This window comes from Gigantopelta aegis, chromosome 10, assembly GCF_016097555.1.
Source record: "Gigantopelta aegis isolate Gae_Host chromosome 10, Gae_host_genome, whole genome shotgun sequence".
Lineage (NCBI taxonomy): Eukaryota > Metazoa > Mollusca > Gastropoda > Neomphalida > Peltospiridae > Gigantopelta > Gigantopelta aegis.
The window spans coordinates 12,243,930-12,266,305 of record NC_054708.1 but is presented as its reverse complement, the minus strand read 5'-3'; the positions used below and the strand labels follow the sequence as shown (position 1 = coordinate 12,266,305).

General features: G+C 39.7%; 1 protein-coding gene across 4 annotated transcripts in view; it reads right to left on the bottom strand.

Annotated features, from left to right (window-relative positions):
• The window catches only part of LOC121383165 (tyrosine-protein kinase receptor torso-like), a 190,877-nt gene extending 190,276 nt beyond the window's left edge, over positions 1-601 (bottom strand). For all 4 annotated transcript variants that reach the window (XR_005959268.1, XR_005959269.1, XM_041512994.1 and 1 more), the window contains exon 1: positions 459-601. The gene's annotated coding sequence lies outside the window, so the exon portion shown is untranslated. The remainder of the gene's footprint in view (positions 1-458) is intronic.
• Between the last annotated feature and the right edge of the window lie 21,775 nt (positions 602-22,376).

Here is a 22,376-nt window from a genome sequence, read left to right as displayed (position 1 = left end):
CCAGAACTGTCATATCCTGCTCTCCCATATCCAGAACTGTCATATCCTGCTCTCCCATATCCAGAACTGTCATATCCTGCTCTCTCATATCCAGAAGTGTCATAGCCTGCTCTCTCATATCCAGAACTGTCATATCCTGCTCTCCCATATCCAGAACTGTCATACCCTGCTCTCCCATGTCCAGTCCTCCCATGTCCAGTCCTGCCATGTCTTGTTCTCCATGTCCTGCACTACCCTGACCTGTCCCGGCATGCCATGGCCAGTCCTGTACTACCCTGATCTGTCCCAGCATGCCATGGCCAGTTCTGCACTACCCTGACCTGTCTCGGCAGGCCTTGGCCAGTCCTGCTCTACCCTGACCTGTCCTGTGTTACCTAACCTTATGTTATCACAATCATTACTTTAAAAAATCCTAAAATACATCATTTTCTAATTAAGCTATTCAGAAAACCACTCACCTCAATTTTTGATGTCCAGTACGAAAATAACTGGAATACCTGTAACAGCCATCGACGAACTCGACGCCAATTTGAAGATGCACACTACTGTAGTGCAGTTATCATCAGCTTGATCAACAGTCGCTGCAACCTAACACTGTCCCCGTCTGGTCCGACCACATCCGGAAGACAAAATGCCTGTAATTCTTTTCTCGGCCGTGAGCTGTGAAAACACGCTTGGTTTCGCCGCACAGATTTTTCATCTTGACAAGACGAGGACATTAAGAAACTATAAATAAAATATTATTTCCTTCAGACGATACCCAGCTTTTCATCTATATGGGTTATTTTTTTTCCTCGTTTGAATTCTTTTTAAAATACTTTTGTTGTTGTATTTTTGTTTTTGTGCTTGCCCATAGGAGATAATTTTCTATATGAGGTGTGCACATAAATATAATAATTATCCACATGGTTGACAATAAAAGATTATATAAACATTGTATTCTCCTATGCTATCTTTATGGTATGTATGATAACAATAGATTGCATACGGTTATAGCACACTTCTGACGTAACTAGTTTGAACGACAGCTGCGGCAGTTCTTTCTGTTTATTATTGACATCATCGAGGTATTTTTAACATTGTAACTTGCATTTGGTAACGAAAACATAAAAGTTAAATTGAATTACTAAGTAAATAAATGTCAGCTGTATTTACGTTGTGTTATTTTCTATTTACTACTTTAGTAATAATCGAATTTGTGACTGTTATTAACATTGACTGTGTAACTAAAGAAAGAAATATTTATTTAACGACGCACTCAACACATTGTTTTTACGGTTATATGGCGTCAGACATTTGGTTAAGGACCACACAGATATTGAGAGAGGAAACCCGAAACTTATAGATTTCTGCTTGAAAATGCCCCCAAAAAGCAATTATCTCAGAAACAAAATTAATATAGGTGGGGACCATTAATTGTGGGCTTCATATGAACTTGTATTTTCATTGGAAAGTCTCCGATAATACACAGCACTCTATGTTGTTGATTTTTTGTGTGTTTTTCTAATGTGTTCAGTGAGTAGGATAAAGCTGTCATGGAAGCTTGTTTTACTAAAAGGGGATTTCGAGTAAAACGAATACACTATTGAAGGACCACTCATGATTACATGTATTTATCATAATATAAAACGTAAAATAAATAAACAAAATGTCAAACTATTATACTACTGGCCACCTGGGCTTAAGTGCATATTGAAACTGCACACGGCCCTCTAACACAATTAATATCGCCACAGGCGAAAACAAAATTAAGAGCATGTTCCGTCACAAGTATATTGGAAGAATGAACACCATGTAAACTACACTAAAATATGAATAAATCCACCAAATAAATCTTCGCCATGCCTATATCAAAAATATTTCCTAAAATGCAAATTGGCATGCATTTATCATCAAAGACACACATTTGTCCTTGCTTGTAACCAGTCGGACGATGATCTGAATATTGAGTGAAAGCTTTTAGTTAAAATGCACACATATGAATACTGAGGCAGGTAATATGTCATATATATAGATTACTATACGAGCTTGTATGTCGTACTGATTTTACGAAATGAGTGTCAGGATTATTATACTGCCCTAGTGAGAGCGAGGGTAATACATGAATCCTGACACGAGTTTCGTAAAATCAGTACGATTCACACGCGAGTGTAATAATTTCTTTATTATCCACATTATCCAAAATATAATTTTTATGAATAACAAGCTAGGACCATGTTAAAACGTTTCAAACGTAACTAAAAAGATACGACGAAACGACGTCATTTTTTAAAATGATGTCGTTTTGATAAGAGTTTACAATGGGGAAGCCGCATTAAGTTATGATGTCGCTTCACAAAACTACGTCATTCGTTGTGCACGTGAAATCATTATGACACACATGCGTCATACTGGTTATATTTCCATGAATATTTTGAAGGATGTGGATAATAAATTCGTTTATGTTACCTAAGAAATAGAGATAATTAATTTAGGCATATATAAAATTTATCATATTGTCATAGAAACTAAATCCACATAAGTTTTGTTAGAAAACAAACACTTTTTAAAACTATATTTAATTACAAATGGATATTAACATGCTTTAATACCCTGTATACAATACTCCTACATAATATTGATTTATCTGTACAATGCTTACCACAAACTAGCCTATAACAATTACAATCATACATGGTTTCAAAAAATAGCATTCAAGTCCCACGGAATTACATACATCCCTACACTAAGATTAACACGAGGCTGTGGGTCAGTGGTGAACTGAGGGTAATCGGTCAAAACCCTTTTGGCTCAACCTCCCCACTCCCCGGTCAAAACACACCGTATACGCATTTATATACAAATACAGGGCCCAGTTTCACAAAACATTTTAAGCCTAATTTTGCACGTAAACGTAAATCTACGACTAAACCACAATTCGTATTGCTATTATTGTACAACAACTATAATTTGAAATACACATATATAATTTTCTTTTGTGCTTAAAAAGCTCCATCTTCCGTATTGATGTAATTAATGTTCTGCGTGAAGTAGATGCCAAACACATGTAAACGTACTGCCGGTATAACTGCTAGTCGCAGACGTAAACTTGTGGGGTCGAATTTACCAAGCCTGTTTTAGAGACTTACACGCGTGTAACTACATACATTTAGAATGCTTAAACAACCGCGTTCAATAGAAACAGGCTTCGTAAATTCAGCCCACGATGTTTTGTGAAACTTACCCCTGAAAAAATCGCTTTCTGACGTTGGTCAAATTCATGACAGTATTAATGCACTGTGAACTCGATGTTTTCCTAACTGGCCAAGTTGAATTCAATAACAACTTTAAACATAATTATGTGGACCACGGTCCAAATCCCACTAGAGAAGTAATGATACGACTGTCTGGGTGAAAAGATTTGTAACAATGTCAATATTTTGATAGCTATTCTTCGCGTGCGTGTACAAAAGTGTTAACATTGATGACGTTCTGACAGGGACAATGATGACGCGTCGAATTGCGTCCGGCTGGGTCGATCTCTGTCAGTCTGTATCGATCTCTGTCAGTCTGTGTCGATCTCTGTCAGTCTGCGTTGATCTCTGTCAGTCTGCGTCGATCTCTGTCAGTCTGCGTCGATTTGCGTCAGGCTGGGTCGATCTCTGTCAGTCTGTGTCGATCTCTGTCAGTCTGTGTCGATCTCTGTCAGTCAGCGTCGATCTCTGTCAGTCTGTGTCGATCTGCGTCAGTCTGCGTCGATCTCTGTCAGTCTGCATCTATCTCAGTCAGTCTGCGTCTATCTCAGTCAGTCTGCGTCGATCTACGTCAGTCTGCGTCTAGCTCAGTCAGTCTGCGTCTATCTCAGTCAGTCTGTGTCGATCTGCGTCAGTCTGCGTCGATCTCTGTCAGTCTGCGTCGATCTACGTCAGTCTGCGTCGATCTCTGTCACTCTGCGTCTATCTCTGTCAGTCTGCGTCTATCTCAGTCAGTCTACGTCGATCTACGTCAGTCTGCGTCTATCTCAGTCAGTCTGCGTCGATCTACGTCAGTCTGCGTCGATCTTTGTCACTCTGCGTCGATCTCTGTCAGTCTGCGTCGATCTCAGTCAGTCTGCGTCTATCTCAGTCAGTCTGCGTCGATCTACGTCAGTCTGCGTCGATCTCGGTCAGTCTGCGTCGATCTGCGTCAGTCTGCGTCGATCTATGTCAGTCTGCGTCGATCAACGTCAGTCTGCGTCGATCTCTGTCACTCTGCGTCGATCTCTGTCAGTCTGCGTCGATCTACGTCAGTCTGCGTCGATCTCGGTCAGTCTGCGTCGATCTCGGTCAGTCTGTGTCGATCTACGTCAGTCTGTGTCGATCTACGTTAGTCTGCGTCGATCTCTGTCAGTCTGCGTCGATCTCTGTCAGTCTGCGTCGATTTGCATCAGTCTGTGTCAATCTCTGTCAGTCTGTGTCGATCTCTGTCAGTCTGTGTCCATCTGCGTCAGTCTGCGTCGATATCTGTCAGTCTGCGTCGTTCTCTGTCAGTCTGCGTCGATCTCGGTCAGTCTGCGTCGATCTGCGTCAGTCTGCGTCGATCTATGTCAGTCTGCGTCGATCTACGTCAGTCTGCGTCGATCTATGTCACTCTGCGTCGATCTCTGTCAGTCTGTGTCGATCTCTGTCAGTCTGTGTCCATCTGCGTCAGTCTGCGTCGATATCTGTCAGTCTGCGTCGTTCTCTGTCAGTCTGCGTCGATCTCGGTCAGTCTGCGTCGATCTGCGTCAGTCTGCGTCGATCTATGTCAGTCTGCGTCGATCTACGTCAGTCTGCGTCGATCTCTGTCACTCTGCGTCGATCTACGTCAGTCTGCGTCGATCTCGGTCAGTCTGCGTCGATCTCGGTCAGTCTGCGTCGATTTGCATCAGTCTGTGTCGATCTCTGTCAGTCTGTGTCGATCTCTGCCAGTCTGTGTCCATCTGCGTCAGTCTGCGTCGATATCTGTCAGTCTGCGTCGTTCTCTGTCAGTCTGCGTCGTTTTCTTTCAGTGTGCGTCTATCTGCGACAGCCTGAGTCGATTGCCGACAGCTTACACCAGCCTGCGTCAATCTGCGTCAGCCTACATCGGTCTGTGTCAGCTTATGCTGACCCGCATCAATCTGCGTCGATCCCCGTTAGTCTGCGTCAGTTGGTGACTTTCAACAGAGTTTATGGAAGCCAAATATACGAAATAGACTACTGTATTCCAGGCCATCGACCTTGCCAATTAGATCCTTTACTTATCCGCTCTCAGAAGAGGCTGGATCGACAGAACACATCTGGAACTCTTGTCAAATTTTGTCATTGAACTAGATTACAGATATAAAAAATAATCTGCGGCTGAAACATCCCTGAAACACCCCTGAATATCTCAACCGGCCTCGGTGGCGTCGTGGTTAGGTCATCGGTCTACATGCTGGTAGGTACTGGGTTCGGATTCCAGTCGAGGCATGGGATTTTTAATCCAGATACCGACTCCAAACCCTGAGTGAGTGCTCCGCAAGGTTCAATGGGTAGGTGTAAACCACTTGCACCGACCAGTGATCAACAAATGCCATGGTTTGTGCTATCCTGGTTGTGGGAAGTGCAAATAAAAGATCTCTTGCTGCCTGTTGTAAAAACAAAAACAAAAACAAAACACTGCAGGGGCGTCGGAAGCGGTACGACCGGTACAACCATGGCCGTACCCATTTTTGGGCCAGGAATGTCGTTTTCTCTTCCTATGGAGCTCGCATAATATATATATATATATATATATATATATATATATATATATATATATATATATATATATATATATCTCATCATCATATACATTGCTTTCATGGCCGCACTAACTTTTAATTGCTTCCGAAGATCTGATTTAATTTTATTCATAACTTCGTACGTGTTTGCACTACTCTATTTGGTAAGAACATTAACGCAATACGTGCATATTATTATGTCGATTGTTGTATCTAGATATCGTTATAAATCAAAGTCTGAGCCACGGGGACGAAACGTTATTTTACATTTTATTTAGATGACGGGTGGGGCAAACTAAGCAGGTCCGTAGCTAGCGGGCGGGGGCAAACAAAATTAGAACCTTAAAGAAAATTTTCTTCTTGACCGTTTTAGGAATTTTAGACTATTAACTACTCAGTTGCCACCCTAAACAAAAATTCCTAGCTACGGCCCTGGCAAGGCTATAAGATTACGTATATATCAAACTTTCAAAGCGGTCTTCAAAGGCGGATCTAGGCACCCCCCCCCCCCACCCCCTAAATTTTGCGACAGTTATAATTTTATTATATATTATTATTTCATTTTTTTACGATCCCCTAAAAGACCTCCCCCAAAGTTCCACTGTCATTGCCCCCCCCCCCCTCCCACACCCCGAAATGGATTTTCTGGATCCGCCACTGGTCTTTATGACAATATATAAAAGTATATACGTTTTACATAAAGCAGTATTTCATACCAAGTGTGTACTTGTGGGTGACAGCACGTACGTGACAGCATAATTCATGCTTTATATACGAGATTCCCAAATGACACTAAATAGCTAATGTCTCGGTGTCTGGAGTAAACATCGTTAATTGTGCAACTGTTCCGTCCAGGGCCCCATTCCACGAAGCGATCTTAGCGCTAAGATCACCTTAAGTGTGTTATTATCTGGTGCATTTAAGGTGATCTTAACCCTAAGATAGCTCCGTGGAACTGGGCCCAGGCCAGTAAGAGATAGGGAGTGTGTACAATCTCTAGTATGGGGTCACAGTCTTTAGTATGGGGTCACAGTCTTTAGTATGGGGTAACTGTCTTTAGTATGGGGTCACTGTCTTTAGTATGGGGTCACTGTCTTTAGTATGGGGTAACTGTCTTTAGTATGGGGTAACTGTCTTCAGTATGGGGTAACTGTCTTCAGTATGGGGTAACTGTCTTCAGTATGGGGTCACTGTCTTCAGTATGGGGTCACTGTCTTTAGTATGGGGTCACTGTCTTTAGTATGGGGTCACTGTCTTTAGTATGGGGTCACTGTCTCCAATACGGAGCACAATATTTAGTAAGGGGTACTATGTTTAGTGTGGGAACACAGTCTCTGGTAGGTGCCACAATCTTTAGTATGGGGGCCACAGTCTCTAGCATGGGGCACAAGCCACATTTTTATATTTATTTGCATAGAGCAGGACAACAAAACGTATTAGTCCTCAGTATGCCCCCCCCCCCCCCCCACCCCCGTTCTTATGGGTCTGTCGTCACAGTTATTATGGAGATACATACGCTCTACATCTACACAAACTACACAAACTACCAATTAACATGTTATATATACTCATTTTATTTTTGCCAAATAATATACATTTTGTAGGCATACATACATATTTATATATAAAATAATATAATGTGTACATTGCGGGGAATGGTATTAGCTGTTTCGAATTATTGATGGTTTATTATAATAAAAAGGTTTAATATATTTATCTCTTATGTTACTGTAGAAAGAACACACTAGAACAAAGTGATATTCGTCTTCTACTACATTCATATTGCACAGACTACAAATTATATTATTCCTGTCAATATTGTGGCGTCTTCCCGTTTCTATAAAGAGATTATGGGAAGATAATCTATATTTACTCACAATATGTTTGTATATCAGGGCAATAGGTTTCTGAAGGTAAGGTTGTAAGCAACGAATTTGTATAACAGACATTTTGGAGAATTGTTGAATACAGCATACACAGATTGGATAAAATGACCAGTCATTCTCTGTTTGAATAGTGATATAAATGTATTGCATAAAGTGGTAAAACACTGATGAAAAGACATACAGTATTATTGAAAGAACGACGGAAGTTAACCGTGTTACTCCCATTCAATCCCACATTACTGACATCCATTCGCACACATTGCATCTTTATATTATATATCACTACGCTAGCGAATTACATTTAGTCTACAATACAAGTGATCCCTTGTTTATTTATTTATTTATTTATTTATTTATTTATTTATTTCAGTATAATAATAGTTATCCTTGAAATGGGTTAGCTGTGGTGGGTTAATACATGTCCCGTCCCAAATAGTTCCCCACGACTAGTAGCTGTATCAAAAACCGTCATATTTGCTGTCACAGGTGTTTGATTACCGAATTTCCCCAAATTCTGAAATTTTAAATAAAACAAGTAAAATTCACCAACTAATCAAAATATTATCGAACTAATAAATATTTGTTAGTGTCATCATATCGGCCGTTGCGTATATTTATGATGTTGATGAAATTAATATTAACAGCATATCATTCAGAAATTGGAGATCAGCACAGATGAGGGATCCTATCATTGGCCTGTTCACAAGAGCTTTCACTTATGGACAGAGACCATCCAAGGATAGAATTCCTGTCTCAGCAGAGTCGTCAACACTGTTTAGAGAAGTTGACCATTTGTTGTTGGAAAGAGGAGTTCTCTATCGCAGAACAGTGGTCAACGGGGAGCAGAGGAAACAGCTTGTTCTTCAGACAGAATACAGAAAGACTGCTCTACAAGGTCTTCATTATGATGCAGGACATCAGGGACAAGACAGGACATTGTTACTGTTACAGGAAAGGTTTTACTTCCCTGGAATGTCCAAAGCAGTTGAAGATTGGATAAAGGGGTGTGGAAGATGTCTAAGGCGGAAATCTAATACCAACATTTGTGCACCATTGGTTAACATTTCAACTAGTCAACCAATGGAGTTGGTGTGTATAGATTACCTGACCCTGGAGACATCAAAAGGAGGATTCCAGAACATCTTGGTGATAACAGATCATTTCACTCGTTATGCCCAGGCTATTCCAACTAGGAACCAGATTGCAAGAACAACAGCAGAAGCTCTCTTCAATAACTTCTTTATTAATTATGGATTTCCACTTCGACTCCATTCTGATCAGGGAGCAAATTTTGAGAGTCAACTTATCAAACAACTGTGTTCAGTAGCGGGCATAACGAAGTCCAGGACGACACCATACCACCCTATGGGAAATGGCATGACTGAACGGTTCAATCGAACTCTGCTCAGTATGCTAGGTACACTGGATCCAGATAAAAAGAAAGACTGGAAGTCATACATTTCACCCCTTGTCCATGCATATAACAGCACGAGACATGAGACGACTGGACACTCTCCATTCTTTTTAATGTTTGGACATCACCCGAGATTGCCAGTGGATGTTGCTTTGGGTACAGATAGCCAGCAAGACAAGAAGAGCCTGAACAGTTATATTTCTCAACTTAGGAAACGATTTCAGGAGTCTTACAAGCTGGCATTTGATAAGATAGACCATAGCCAACAGAACCAAAAGAAGTACTTTGATACAAAGATCAGAGGTGCAACAACAGTCCAAACAGGGGATAGAGTACTAATCAGACAGCTGGCATTTGATGGGAAGCACAAACTGGCTGACAAATGGGAGGATGATGTGTACATTGTACATAATCAACCCAACCCAGATATCCCAGTCTTTGTGTTGAAGAGAGAAGATGGACAGGGCAGGAACCGCACGTTACATCGTAACTTGCTTCTGCCTATTAGTTCACTTCCCATACCTTCTCATGATGACCAGCCAAGACGGTTATTACCTCAAACACCGGTAAGGAAACAGAGACCACAACGCCGCTTGCCTAAGACACCAGAGAGAAAACTACACACAGCAAAATTAGAGGATGGAGCAACACCATCTGAAGAGGACAGTGTATTGGAGGACGATTTTGCTGTGCTTGTGGTTGGTCCCCCGATTAGGAAATCTCCAGTGGTCAGCGTCCCAGACATTGCTGTCCCAGACACTGGGGAAGATACTGGTTTAGGAGACACCACCCAACCTGACAATGAGATCAGTCAGGGGGTAGAGGTAAAGGAACCAGAAGAGAAACCGGCAGACACAGATATCTCGCCACTGGATCAGGGAATAGAGCAGGACAATGCTCAGGATTCTCATCAAGAGTCCGAGGGATCCAGTGGTGAGCAAGATGGTGTCACTTCTGATGATTCTTCTCAAGAATCTCACAATGAACCACAAGGTGTAGATAATTTAACATCTACTCCTTTGCTGCGACGGTCTAACAGAGAAAGGCGTCCCCCAACTAGATATAGGACGGGGGAATACGCCATGCTGCAAGCAATACGGAGCAACCCAGATTATGGTTGGAGGGAAAGAGCTAGCTACCTGCAAAGTTTGGCACAAAGTGATTTTTTCTTTCGGATGCCGAAGGAAACTTGCAGAGCTATGCTTGATATTTTAACTTTGGAGAAAGCCATTCAAAAAGAATGAGGACATCATTTTGTTTGAGCGGGGAAGTTGTAACCATGGAGTTTTCTGGGGTTATTTAACTTGTATTTGGAAGGTGGAAATTGCCACTGATAAATGATGAGGACATCATTTTATTTGGAAGGGGAGTCTGTAACCGGGTGTTTTAAACTACATTCACTGCACACATACTATTTTAAAACACTGTTCACATAGTTTTATTCTGTCAGGTTATACTTGTGTAGGCTTTCTTTGTTTTCTGGGCATGGGTTGTACTCACTGACAACTCAGTTCTTGCAAGCCCAGTGTCATTGTTTCTGTGTTCTCCTGGTCAGAAGTTTTATGGCATTCAAGGAGAACAGGCCACTTTTAGGAGAAGACAAGCTTTTATTAACAGCAACTGTACAACTAACATTCACAGAGAATTTTAAAGGTAAATACATATTGTACATGGTTTACACATTAACTACCTGTTTTAATTACTTATTTTAATCAAGAAATGAGATTAGGAGATTTAGTGATTAATAATATAGTAATAGTATTGTAGTTATGTTAAATATAACATTGTGACTTAGCTTGATTAGCTTTTTATTAAATGGTTACGTTCTATTTATAGAATAGCTAGTAGAATAGGTTAAAGTCTATATTTTCTATCATAAATGATTATAATATCTAATTTACAGTATTTAATAAAGTAACATCATAACTAAGTTATTATGAGATAGTTGTTTAATTAGTTTATGTACACGTATGGATTTATGTGTACTTAATGGACTTTATTTTATTATTAGGTGCCACAATCATGTAGTTGACAACCAGCATTATGCTTCTGTAAAGACCCGACCCACAGTCGGTAGGTAAACTATTTGTAGACAGCCTATGGTTTATTTAGCTTTGTATTTATGAAATATGTTATAAGTGATTTTATAGTGTTTATTGAGAATAGGACATTCAATGTATTAAATAGTGTTCTATGTGTAATCAGTGATTTGTAATCAGTGATTTCTAAGTTATTTTATGATTTCTTAAATTCAATGATGTATTGAATTTAATGTATGGATATGTGGTTGCATAAGGTATTCTCTGTTAATGCTTAAAAGGTCAGTGCGATAACACAGGCTAGTATATAGGTTAATTCTGAATGTTAAGTGTGTAATTAATTTTAAGACGTATTATAACTGAGATTTCTATATGTAAGTATGTGATTTTAAGTATTCCTTTTTGTTATTTCAGGGTCTTTGTTTGTGTGTGTGTATTTGTATATACGTATGCTTGGAACCAGGGATCTTCATATCCCACCCGATTGATGATCAAGAATAAACCCTAAACCCCTGCCGAGTTGTTCGTGTTTTCCCTTCATACAACACATCGGTAACATTAATGTAGTTTGACGTTTCCCCCGTCAATATATATAATAAGAAATAATATTGTTCTTAAGTAGTTAAAACTTAAGCATTTTACTATTTTATCAGCACTATAAATATTGATTATAGTTTTATTATTGAAAACAAGAATACGTTCGCTGAAAAAATATATGCTAATGCCAATGGCTTCCTTTGTGATGATGACATTTGAAGCTTACTCGACACAAAAACTAAATTAGGACTGCTTGCCATTTTAATATTGAAAATTAAAACATAAATGTAGAAACATTCTTTGAAATATTCGATACTGAAGTCATCTTTTTCTAGTATCCTTTGTGATATAAAACAAAAACAGGCTACTTTTCCACCAGTAAATTCAATTTCAATATACATATTCAACGAAGATTAACTTCGTAGAATATTGTGACGGTACATGCTTTGTTTTCGCCTGTGGCGATATTAATTGTTTTAGAGGCCGTGTGCAGTTCCAAATTGCACTTAAGTCCAGATGGGCAACTTGTTACATAATACCTTTGCGCGACGGTCGTCTAATACACACCCAGAGCAGGTGTGGAGGCCATGTGGCTAGTAGTTACGTAATATCTCCGGTAGTGCTGTTTATGGCCAGGGGATTGCTCGCGGTATGGCGACAGCCAGTCTGACGATCAGAGAAAAATATACCGACTCTGGTCGTGGTGGAAACCCACATGATAAGATTCGATGCCGCGATGTACCCCCAGGCGATATTCGAATTATAATAAATAGCTAGTGTTTTAGAGTTATCAGCGAGAACCATAGGAAGGTATCCCGGGGGAACGTTGTCCGTTTGGACTTTGGGTAAATATATTATTTCTGCTCTGTTGTATAACCTTGATGTGATTGATGTGATTGATGTGACTTTAAATATTTTAATACTGTATTATACCAATATTCTTTAGACAGTGTCTTCGGTCATCTGTCGAAGTAAATCGTAGTCTTACTGTTCTATATTTATACGAGTATTTGGTAATATAAAGCTTAGCCAGTCATCCTAGAGGACCTAGGTAAACTGTAGGTTATTGTCTTTATTGTGATAGATACCAGTATTAATTCTGTGTTACAAGGTTACTGAATGAGTAGTTATGGTTAATTAAAAATTAACCAGTTAGGAATAGAGCTGTAATTCCTTTATTAATCAAGTTCCCCTGGAAGCGTTTCTCAATGATCATACGTGTGGGTGTTGTGTCACGGTGAAGTGATTAGCATATTGTGTAAACTAGACACCTAGAGATTAACTAATTAAGTGATCAGTTTCGGGTTGTTATTATTGTTGTTATTAATTAACTACTGCGGCTGTACATTTGTCAGCGTAGGTTAATACAGATTCCAAAGTGTATTGTGTTTTTGTTGTGTTTTCTAGTGAACTAAACGTGCTATATTACATATACTTTATATAAGATCGTATCTCTGATCATACCTAGAGACGAGCCAACGCGGGTATATACTGTCTGTTACAGAGAGATCTAATAGATATACAGTTAGGAGAGATATTTTGGACAATCGTGATTCAGTTACGGGTATTATAGAATCCCCGTGACAGGAGTAGAAAATTGGGGGCTTGTCCGGGATCTGAAACGGAACATGCATATTTAAAAAAGTATTGTTTGTAAATGGGGGCTTTATAAATTAATTTTACAAATTAACTAGAAGTAGCAACGTGTTCACTAGAAAATTAATTAATAATAAGTGCGTCATATCTAAACATGGATAAGAATTTGCTGGATAGGCCTACGCTCAGTGTAGTGGAGATTAAGCGAGCACGTAAGGCCGAGTTAGTTGAAATCGCAAGTGAGCGGGAAATTGATTTAACATCAGCTAAAACCTTAGGTGATATAAAGACAATTATTATCCAGGAAGTTTTTGGTGATAGGCCTGTTATGGAAGACAGTGAGATTGTTCCAGAGATAGAGATAAATGAATTAAGTGTGGAACAACAATTAGCTTTTAAAAAACTTGAGAACGAAAGAGAAGAACGTGCATTAGATAGATAGATAGAGAGAGAGAGAGAGAGAGAGAGAGAGAGAGAGAGAGAGAGAGAGAGAGAGAGAGAGAGAGAGAGAGAGAGAGAGAGGGAGGAGAGGGATAGAGAAAAAGAATATAGAGATAGAGAAGAGAGAGATAGAGAAGAGAGAGAGAGAGAGAGAGAGAGAGAGAGAGAGAGAGAGAGAGAGAGAGAGAGAGAGAGAGAGAGAGAGAGAGAGAGAGAGAGAGAGAGAGAGAAGAGAGGGATAGAGAATTCCAGTTAGCAAAATTAAAAGTGGAACATCAGTTAAAGTTGAATACTGAAAAAGTTAGACGAGAGGTAGGAAATGGTTTTAACATGTCGGAGGCTTATAGATCAGTGCCTGTATTTGATAACCAGGAGGTAGTATGTTCTTCCAACTTTTTGAACGGGCCGCTAAGCAGCTAAATTGGCCGCAGTCTAAGTGGACATTGTTAGCCGTGTCTAAGTTTAAGGGGAAGGCTAGTGTAGCTTATAATTCAATGAGTGATGAGCGAGCAAGTCAGTACGAACTAGTTAAGGCGGCAGTGTTGAGGGCGTATGAATTACGACCTGAGGATTATCGTTTACGGTATAGCGAGTTGAGAAAAACGCAGGGTCAGTCTTATAGTGAGTTTGTGGCTAAGAAAGCAGGGATGTTTGATAAATGGGTGGTGTCTCATCAGGTAGAGTCATATACCGAGTTACGGGAGTTGTTGATCTTACAGGACATTAAAAATGGATTACCAGTTAGCTTATGTATTCATTTAGAGGATCGTGATGTCAAAAAGATAGAGGAGGCAGGCATAGTGGCAGATGACTACGTGTTAATACACAAAGCTCAGGCAGTACAGGGTAGCTCTTTACAACAGGGTGATAAGAAGAAATTTCAGCCAGGTTTTTCCCGGGAAAGTAACTATCGGGGAGAGTCATCTAGTTGGTCAGCTAGTCAGGCAAGGAATGCACCTGGTGTGCAAAGTAAGGATAAGCCTGCATTATCAGCCAATGCACGAACTTTTCGTCCACATTGCAGTTACTGTAAAAAGGATAACCATCTTGTCGGGGACTGTTTTAAAAGGAAACGCGATAATGTGCACGTGGTCGGTTTAGTGAGGTCAGCTCCGTTAGCGAGAGAGTTAATGGTTAGTCCCATGGCAGAAAAAGTAAACCCGTATGTGTCCACTGGTATGGTTTGTGATGTGAAACAAGAATTGAGTCCTAAGGCAATATCAGTCTATAGAGATACCGGGTGTAGTCAGAGTCTGATCACGCAAGAGTGTTTAGCTGGTATTGAACATTCAGATATAGGACGTAGTTTGGCTTTAACCTCGGTTACTGGAGAAAATATGGTTGTCAGGTTACATACGGTTTTCTTGTGTTCGAAGTTTGTGACGGGACCAGTCATTATGGGTGTTGTGAAGGACTTGCCTGTTGAAAACATAGGAGTTTTGTTGGGAAATGATTTGACTAGTCAGTGTTGTCAGCCGAAATGTGACCAATTGTTAATTAAAGACAGCACTTTACCAATAGAAGAGAGTGAGGTTAATGAGATTAGATATCCTGCGTGTGTAAAGACTAGGGCTATGGCCAGTAGGTTAGCACGAGACCCAGAGGATATTTGTGATTTGTCTGATACGTGTGTGAGCCATGAAATTGGAGTGGATGAGGTTATCAGTAAAATGGTAGATAAGTCAACTGAGGAATTAAATGTGGTGGAACCTGTTGATCTCCCGCAGAGGGGAATTGAACCAGTTGTGTTTGATAGAGGGGATTTACCTTGTAATAGAATAGAGTTAATTCTAGAGCAGGGGGCTGATCCAAAATTGTTGGCAACTCGCACTACCTTGTTAACTGTGGACAAGGGAGTATTAATGAATAAGAGAGTTAGAGATAGGAAGGCTAGGAAGCAACTGAGCCATGCTCAGAGAAAAATAAAATCAGTGTTTGATAGGAAGGCTAGGAAGCAACTGAGCCATGCTCAGAGCAAAATAAAATCAGTGTTTGATAGGAAGACTAGGAGTCGGGAATTTAAACCAGGGGATAAGGTGCTGCTGTACCTTCCCATTAAACGGGGTTCATTGCAGAACAGGTATTTCGGGCCCTATGTTGTGCACAAACGGGTTAATGAGACAGGGTATGTGATAAACACTCCTGATAGGGTTAGGAAAAGTAGGTATTGTCACATCAATTTGCTAAAAGGTTATTTTGACAGACTGCCGATAGTTCCAGAGTTACCGGTCCAAATTGAGAGTCACTCAATTTCCTGTGATGACGTCAAGACTGCAGAGATCAAGTTGGCCAACGGCCAGATTCTAGCAGACTTGAGCCCCCAGCGAGCAAAGTTGACTACGTTGAAACAAGACAATGTTTCCATTTGTCAGGACCTTCCAACGGTTACTAATACCTTAAGCCAGGATGTGCGCCTGGAATCCAACGCTATACCAATTCGACAGCATGCCTATCGGAGAAAACCCAGAAAACGTGCGACGCTGAAAAAGAAGGAAACGAAGTTCCAGTGGTCAGGTGAATGCGAGAAGTCATTCAACCGTCTCAAGCAGATGCGCTACTCGTCTCCCGTGATGGCAGCACCAGACTACCGAATGCCTTTCAAGCTAGCTGTGGATGCCAGTGACGTGGGAGCTGGAGCTGTGCTGTTCCAGGAAGACGACAATTGACTGGACCATCCTGTAAGTTTCTTCTCCAAAAAGTTTGACAAACACCAGGTGAACTATTCCACTATAGAGAAGGACGCTTTGGCCATGGTACAAGCTCTGAAGCATTTTCAGATCTACGTGAAATCGGCAGTGCATCAAGTGGTGGTCTTTACTGATCATAATCCGCTTACCTTCATTCACAGAATGAAAGCCACCAACCAGAGAGTTTTGAGGTGGAGTCTTCTTCTGCAAGAATACCCAATTACCTTTGAACATATCAAGGGCACATCCAATGTAATCGCTGATGCCCTGTCCCGAAGTTGAACGTTATGATAATGTGTTGACATTCTTGATTTCTGTTTTGTTTTTATATATTTTATTTGTATACCAGGGACTCAGAGACTCAGTGTGATTACTGGTAGTCACCTTATTATTACATGTGTTATAAATGCCCGGATGCGTCGGTTAACGCACTTTTTGTTTTAATGTAGTATATTTCCCTATTCCTAGAGTAGAGGAAATATCCTTTTTGAGGTGGGTGTGTGTGACGGTACATGCTCTTAATTTTGTTTTCGCCTGTGGCGATATTAATTGTTTTAGAGGCCGTGTGCAGTTCCAAATTGCACTTAAGCCCAGATGGGCAACTTGTTACATAATACCTTTGCGCGACGGTCGTCTAATACACACCCAGAGCAGGTGTGGAGGCCATGTGGCTAGTAGTTACGTAATATCTCCGGTAGTGCTGTTTATGGCCAGGGGATTGCTCGCGGAATGGCGACAGCCAGTCTGACGATCAGAGAAAAATATACCTACTCTGGTCGTGGTGGAAACCCACATGATAAGATTCGGTGCCGCGATGTACCCCCAGGCGATATTCGAATTATAATAAATAGCTAGTGTTTTAGAGTTATCAGCGAGAACCATAGGAAGGTATCCTGGGGGAACGTTGTCCGTTTGGACTTTGGGTAAATATATTATTTCTGCTCTGTTGTATAACCTTGATGTGATTGATGTGATTTTAAATATTTTAATACTGTATTATACCAATATTCTTTAGACAGTGTCTTCGGTCATCTGACGAAGTAAATCGTAGTCTTACTGTTCTATATTTATACGAGTATTTGGTAATATAAAGCTCAGCCAGTCATCCTAGAGGACCTAGGTAAACTGTAGGTTATTGTCTTTATTGTGATAGATACCAGTATTAATTCTGTGTTACAAGGTTACTGAATGAGTAGTTAGGGTTAATTAAAAATTAACCAGTTAGGAATAGAGCTGTAATTCCTTTATTAATCAAGTTCCCCTGGAAGCGTTTCTCAATTATCACACGTGTGGGTGTTGTGTCACGGTGAAGTGATTAGCATATTGTGTAAACTAGACACCTAGAGATTAACTAATTAAGTGATCAGTTTTGGGTTGTTATTATTGTTGTTATTAATTAACTACTGCGGCTGTACATTTGTCAGCGTAGGTTAATACAGATTCCAAAGTGTATTGTGTTTTTGTTGTGTTTTCTAGTGAACTAAACGTGCTATATTACATATACTTTATATAAGATCGTATCTCTGATCATACCTAGAGACGAGCCAACGCGGGTATATACTGCCTGTTACAGAGAGATCTAATAGATATACAGTTAGGAGAGATATTTTGGACAATCGTGTTATTCAGTTACGGGTATTATAGAATCCTCGTGACAAATATGTATATTGAAATTGGATTTACCGGGTGTGAATTTACATCTTGTCCCGTTCTCCACGATGTGCCTGACTACTTCTCGTGTCCATGGTGACAAGTAGCAGGTGTCTGTTACCCATCTCACGATCCGGATCCTGTCATGCGCTTGACACAAATCAAATAATGTGATCGGATTTATGTAAAACAGCTGCATTTGTCCTGCTTTTAAAATTTTCAGTCGTCAATAACTTTGTAGAATATGATTTTATATTACAGTCTTTTATTTTTTCCCTTCTTTTTCTCAAAATCCATTTATGAATTGTGAACGTTGACATTCGCTAAAGGCGTCGCCACACAATGAGTACCTCGAACGCCGATTGTGACAAGAAAAACGTTTCCATTTCAACAGTTGCTATGCAAGGCACTCGTATCGTGTGTCGTGGCCTTAAGCTTCACGATATTGAGACATACAAGACAATTGTGTTTTCGGGCTCCCGACTCCTACGGAAAAAAAGCCGACTAATTTTTTACCGATATATCTTTGTTTCGGTTTTTTTATTATTATTATTATCATATATATTTTGTTTGTTATCATGTAATATTTTATCTGGGCCCGTAGGTGTGAATGTAGAAAAAAAAAATTAAAAGCCGACCTAACGTCAGTTAGTTTAGGCCTGATATAAGCTATGTTTGTTTTGTTTTTTCAAATTTATTAAACGACACCACTAGAGCACATTCATTTTTTAATTATCGACTACTTGATGTCAACAATTTGGTAATTTTGACAGTTTTCCATTAGTAGTAAGGGCTCTTTTATATGTACCATCCCACATATAGAATAGCACATACTAATGCCTTTGATATACCAGTCGTGATGCGATAAAAACTATACTGCACTACATTCATCGTACAAACTGCTTCACAATTTTAAACAAAAATATCACTTTACACAAGCGCTGAGCCAAGCGATTCAATTTGATTGAACATTGCTGGTAGAATTCTGCACAACTCAAAATACCAAATATATATATATATATATATATTAAGTGTTAACCAGTTACACATTATTTTTTATTATTTAGAAGTGGATTAAACAATTCTCCTTCTCCTCTATAACAATATTATTTTCAGAAAATACATTGTACAGAGGAAACACTAAAAACTCTTTTTTGGAACAATAAAAAAAGTGTTTGCAAACATTCAAGAAACGTAATTCGTTTAATTTAGTTTTTTGTCTGTACATTTATGCGTAGTTGCAATTCTCCAGTGGTTTCCCTACATGAAAACCATCACAAGTTTGACATATTAAAGAATAAAAATAAAAAAAATTACAATTCATATTTTGTTTAACTGTGAAAGATTTTTTTTCTCCAGTATTAAGATAAATGACTGACCTTGGATATTTTTGCAAGTAAAGCATGGCTACTTCTGTATTTTGAGACAGTTTTACTAGTATTTTGTTTATTCAATTAAAATTTAGATCAAAGTAAAAAAAATTTTTTTTATAATTTTATGTTTTTGTAACACATGTATGTTATTAATTTTTATATAGCTTAGTAAATGCGTATTCAGTTTCATATGACCACGATGTTGAGTTTCATCGAGAATTAAAAATACAAATTTAATTAATGGGTATCTTTGTATAGGTGTGTGATATTCCACAAGTTGTTGCCCGACAATGACACTTTTATACTAGAAGCTTACGCAAATACTGCTATTATCGAAAACCTATTCAGATGAATTAAACAAAATGTATTCTGGGGTCCTGGTTTTACCAAATTAACTTGTTTTTAAGAGTACGTCACGAAAACATCGATGTCATCGGAAACTTATTTGTAGTAAACCAAACGTAGTCTGCGGGGGTGTTTTTAGACGGAGAACATAGATAAGGGAGGGTAACAAATTGATTTCTTAAGTTAGCATGGTGTGTGATCGTTTAATTGAATTTAACGTGTGGTTTGGTTAACGACACTACAAGAGAACATTGATAATTAATCATCGGATTCTGGATATCAAACGTTTGGTAATTTAGACATATAGTCATAGACAGAAAACTCGCTACACTTTTCCATTAGTAGCATGGGATCTTTTATATACACCATCCTACAGACAGGATAGCACATACCACGACTTTTGATATATCAATCGTGGTGCACTTGCTAGAATGGGAATAGTCCAATGGGGCCCACTGACACATCCTAGACTAACCGTGCATCAGGCGAGTGTTTTACTATTTGGCTGCTGTTACCATTATAATGATGTCAATAGTGATGTTCAAGATAATATATACTGATGATGCAAGTAATGGTGAATGGGATGATGATGATGATGATGGTGGTGGTGGTGGTGGTGGTGGTGGTGGTGGTAGTGATGCTGATGATAATAATGATGATGATGATGAGATTATGTTGTTGATGATGATGATGATGATGATGGTGGTGGTGGTGGTGGTGGTGGTGGTGGTGGTGGTGGTGATGATGACGATGATGGTGGAGGTGATGATGACGATGATGGTGGAGGTGATGATGATGATGGTGGTGGTGGTTATGATGATGGTAGTGGTGGTGGTGGTGGTGATGATGATGATTGTGGTAGTGGTGGTGGTAGTGATGATGATGGTGATGGTGATGATGGTGATGATGATGATGGTGGTGATGATGGTGATAATTATGCTGCTGGTGATGAATGACTGTGATATGATGACGGCGACAACGACGATGATGGTGGTGGTGGTGGTCAAGCTCATGATTATTTGGCATTGCTAAGTACTACTGATAAGAAATGACATTGCCGATGTTGTCGATTCTGTCTTTGGTTATTCCTTATACAGGCGAGGATGACATTGACAATTAAAGTAAGCGTACGCGTGTATCAGGCGATTGATCAGTTGTGACGTTTAATTAACCAACAGTCAAGATGTCTCTTTCACTTTTATGGCGTGTGATCACTTTGCCCGTCTAAAACACTAACAGCCAATACCCAAACTATTGTCGCTGTAATAATGGTGTCAGGTTCGAGTCAATGGCCAGACGCACGGTGACGAATCCGGCGTATAAGTGTGCGTCCTCTTTGTCACAATGACTGCTAAGACTGATTGCCCTTGTTAGTTCCATTAATTCGTTCTGTTTTCTTTTAGTCACTGGGTTGCGACCAGTATGTCAAGGACCGATATCACTTCTGTTCATAAACTGTAATAGTCTTATTACCGACCTCGGTGGTGTCGTGGTTAAGCCATCGGACATATGGCTGATAGGTACCCGGTACCGTCTCCAACCCAGAGCGACTTTTAACGACCCAATGGGTAGGTGTACGACCACTACATCCTCTTCTCTCTCACTAACCACTTAGCAGCTAACAACTAACCCACTGTTCTGGACAGACAGCCCAGACAGCTCAGGTGTGTGCCAAGGACAACGTGCTTGAACCCTAATTGGATATAAGCACGAAAATAAGTAGAAATTTTTAAAAATGGTCTTATTACTATAGTTTCTTTTCTTTTTTTAAAGGTATAGATTTGAATTATATATCTTTAGAATTGTTCGAAATAAATACAAAGAATTAGATGCCTTGGCTAAATAACTACAGATGGTGTGTGGTTAACAGCTATAATTGCCCATCCGCCAAATACGTATTATTTCTCATTTGGTAAATTGTAAGGCTATTATTCATATGGCCCAAAACATAACAAACAAATAAATTATTCTGCAAAGCATGCACCACAACACATCACATCATCTATACCATACCACATCATAACACATATACCATACCACCACACCACCCATACCATACCACCACACCACATATACCATACCACCACACCACCTATACCATACCACATCATAACACATATACCATATCACCACACCACCCATACCATACCACCACACCACATATACTATACCACCACACCACCTACACCATACCACATTATAACACATATACCATACCACCACACCACGTATACCATACCACCACACCACATATACCATACCACCACACCACCTATACCACACCACATTATAACACATATAGCATACCATCACACCACGTATACCATACCACATTATAACACACATACCATACCACCACACCACCTATACCATACCACATTATAACACATATACCATACCACCACACCACCTATAACATACCACATTATAACACATATACCATACCACCACACCACCTATACCATACTACATCATAACACATATACCATACCACCACACCACCTATACCATACCACCACACCACCTATAACATACCACATCATAACACATATACCATACCACCACACCACCTATACCATACCACATCATAACACATATACCATACCACCACACCGCCTATACCATACCACCACACCATCTATGCCACACTACATCATACCACATA